The sequence below is a fragment of the Cucurbita pepo genome, chromosome 16 (assembly GCF_057944985.1).
Source record: "Cucurbita pepo subsp. pepo isolate OVF chromosome 16, ASM5794498v1, whole genome shotgun sequence".
In the NCBI taxonomy this organism is placed as follows: Eukaryota; Viridiplantae; Streptophyta; class Magnoliopsida; order Cucurbitales; family Cucurbitaceae; genus Cucurbita; species Cucurbita pepo.
The window spans coordinates 8,696,421-8,700,370 of NC_141813.1; the positions used below are offsets into that span (position 1 = coordinate 8,696,421).

At 33.1% G+C, this 3,950-nt stretch overlaps 1 pseudogene; it reads right to left on the reverse strand.

Annotated features, from left to right (window-relative positions):
• Positions 1–346: 346 nt before the first annotated feature.
• On the reverse strand, positions 347–1,029 carry LOC147788986 (zinc finger BED domain-containing protein RICESLEEPER 2-like; annotated as a pseudogene).
• Between the last annotated feature and the right edge of the window lie 2,921 nt (positions 1,030–3,950).

Consider the following 3,950-nt stretch of genomic DNA (forward strand, 5'->3'; position numbering starts at 1 on the left):
GGACTTAGAAGTGAGTTTTGATTCAGATTGATGATGATCTTGAGCATTATCATAAAACTTGTAGTAATCATACAAACGAATTAAATAATTCTTTATGCCATCCACTATCACTTTAGCCATAGCATCTTCATAAATATTCGAAAAGCAAAATGATATGTAATCCAATTTGTAACGAGGATCGAGTACCATTGCTATGAATATCAACTTATTAATTCTTTTCACTGAGCCCCAATATTTGTCATACTTAACTTTCATATTTGAACTCATGTTACTTAAAACAGAGTTCACATTTGTACTCCACTAAATTAAAAGTTCTCGAATACCCCAAAGTTCATGAAAATAAGAATTAGTAAGTCACATATAAAGAATCACTTATCTTCGTAGTGACATCATAGAAAACCTTCAAAAACTTTACAAACACTGCAACATTTTTCCAATCATCGATGGTTGGTGGCCCTATTCTTTTGTTTCCATGATCCCACTCTTTGAAGTAATCAACATAATCTAATTCTTCCTCCTCTAATACTTTGAAAGCTTTTTCAAATTTCAAGGCATGATCAAGCATCAAATAAGTAGAATTCTATCGAGTCGCCACATCCAAACAAACAAGTGCTTTACATTTAATTTTTTCTTGTTCAACACGATTTTTAAATTTTGTCAATCTCTTGAGGGATGATCTAACATACCTCACGGTATTACAAACACTAGAAATTGAGTCATGCATTTCTTTAAGTCCTTCATTCACAATCAAATTAATTATGTGAGCACAACACTTCATGTGTAATATTTCTCTATCTAAGACAAGTGAATTCCAACTTCTAAGTCTTCTCATAATATATGAAATAGCTATATCATTAGAACTTGCATTATCAACTGTGATAGAGAAAACCTTATCGATTCTCCATTCCAATAAACAACTCTCAATAATCTTGCCAATAGTTCTCCCTTGTGGTTAGCAACTTGACAAAAGTTGAGAATTCTTTTATGCAAATTCCATTTTGAATCAATAAAATGTGCGGTGATTACCATGTAATTTGCAACGAAGTCCATGTGTTAGTGGTAAGACAAACCCTCTTGGAATGACGGACTAAAAATCTTTCAACTTCTTTTTTTCTTCTAGATAGAGTTGAAATATATCTCTAGCAATGGTTACTCTTAACAGAGGGTCAAACTTAGTACATGCAATACTACAAAACAATTTGAAACCCTCATTATCTACAAATTTAAATGATAATTTATCCATAATTATCATCTTGGCACATGCTGCTCTACATCTTGTTTGACTAAATAATGAAGTAACAATATTACTACCACCCTTTCCATCTATTGAACGTTGAAAACTTAGAGTGGTTTGTCCTTTGTCCTCCACCTTATATGTGTACTTCCTACACTGATTTTTTAAGTGCTTCCATAACGTGCTAGTTCCACAAGAATTAGTATCACAAGTATACTCCTTAGAACAATAGTTGCACTTGCACCTCTTATTATTGTTCTCTAATCTTGTAAAGTGATCTCACATGGTTGATTTACTGGGTTTCTTCTTCTTAAATTTAGATTGTGTAGCCAATAGTGATTTCGATGCATTATAATTACTAGAGCTACTTGCACATATAGTTGCACTATTGTTTTCCATCTATAAAAAGTAAAATAGAACTATTATGATTTAAACATTTAACCCAATATGAACAATTATCATAGAATGCATCAAGGTTAAAATATACAATCAGACTTTGCAAGGGGATATCACAAAAAGAGAAAGTTTACCCGTTATAGCATTCCAGGAGACTAAAGAGAGAAAGACGGTGCGCGAGAAAGAAACAAGACAAAGAACACGAGAGAATATTATTGAGATCAAATTCCTTCTGAGAGATTAAGTATCGAGAGAGATTCTTATTTGTGGAGAGCCTGAGAGCGGAGAGGTAGGGAGAGGAATGGATTTAATGGAGAGGCTGAGAGCAGAATGGATTGTAGAGAGGTAGAGAGAGGAATGAATTGCAGAGATGTAGGGAGAGAAATGGATGAATGGATTGCAGTAGAGAGAGAAATGGATGAATGGATTGCAGTAGAGAGAGAAATGGATGAATGGATTGCAGATTAAAATGAATTACAGAGGAATGGATTGTATGAAGAGGAATGGATGAATGGTTTGTAGAGAAGTAGAGAGAGAAATGGATTGCAGAGAGGTAGGGAGAGGAATGAATGAATGGATTGCAGGGAGGTATGGAGAGAAATGAATTACATACTAAAATGAATTACAGAGGAATGAATTGTAGGAGAGAGGAATTGATGAATGGATTGTAGAGAGGTAGAGAGAGGAATGGATTGTAGAGAGGTAGAGAGAGGAATGGATTGCAGAGAGGTCTGAGAGGAATGAATGAATGGATTGCAGAGTTTAATAAATTGCAGAGTAAAATGAATTACAAATGAATGGATTGCAGAAGAGAGAGGAATGAATTGCAGAAGAGAGAGGAATGAATTGCAGAGTAAAATAAATTACAAATGAATGGATTGCAGATGAATGGATTACAGTAGAGAGAGGAACGAATTGCAGAGTAGAATGAATTGCAGAGTAAAATGAATTACAGATGAATGGATTACAGTAGAGAGAAGACTGGATTGTAGAGTAAAATGAATTGCAGAGTAAAATGAATTCCATACGAATGGAATGCAATAGAGAGAGGAATGGATTGCTGAGTAAAATGAATTACACATGAATGAAATGCAGTAGAGAGAGGAATGGATTGCAGAGTAAAGTAAATTGCAGAGTAATATAAATTGCAGATTAAAATGAATTACATAATAAAATGAATTACAAAGGAATGAATTACAGAGGAATAAATTGCAGAGTAAAATGAATTGCAGAGTAAAATGGATTGTAGAGTAAAATGAATTACGGAATGAATTACAGAGGAATAAATTGCAGAGTAAAATGAATTGCAGAGTAAAATGGATTGTAGAGTAAAATGAATTACGGAATAAAATGAATTACAAAGTAAAATGAATTACAGATGAATGGATTGCAGTAGAGAGAGGAATGGATTGCAGAGTAAAATGGATTGCAGAGTAAAATGAATGACACAGGAATGGATTGCAGAGTAAAATGAATTATAGAGGAATGGATTGCAGAGTAAAATGAATTACAGAGGAATGAATTGTAGAGTAAAATTAATTACATGCAGAGTAAAATGAATTACATGCAGAGTAAAATGAATTATAGAGGAATTGATTGCAGAGAAATGAATTGAAGAGGAATTGATTGCAGAGTAATGGATTGCAATGGATTGCAGAGTAAATGAATTACAGAGGAATGAATTGCAGAGTAGAATGAATTACAGAGGAATGAATTGTAGAGTAAAATTAATTGCATGCAGAGTAAAATGAATTACATGCAGAGTAAAATGAATTATAGAGGAATTGATTGCAGAGAAATGAATCGGAGAGGAATTGATTGCAGAGTAATGGATTGCAGAATAAAATGAATTGCAGAGAAGAATAGATGAGATTTGTGTAAAAATTTAAAATAACTTATTTAAAATAACAGCATTCTTGTAGAGGGAGAGTGCCTACTGCCAAGGACTCAGAGTAAAATGAACTATAGAGTAAAATGAATTACCGATGAATGGATTGAGAGGAATTGATTGCAGAGTAATGGATTGCAGAATAAAATGAATTGCAGAGAAGAATAGATGAGATTTGTGTAAAAATTTAAAATAACTTATTTAAAATAACAGCATTCTTGTAGAGGGAGAGTGCCTACTGCCAAGGACTCAGAGTAAAATGAACTATAGAGTAAAATGAATTACCGATGAATGGATTGAGAGGAATTGATTGCAGAGTAATGGATTGCAGAATAAAATGAATTGCAGAGAAGAATAGATGAGATTTGTGTAAAAATTTAAAATAACTTATTTAAAATAACAGCATTCTTGTAGAGGGAGAGTGCCTACTGC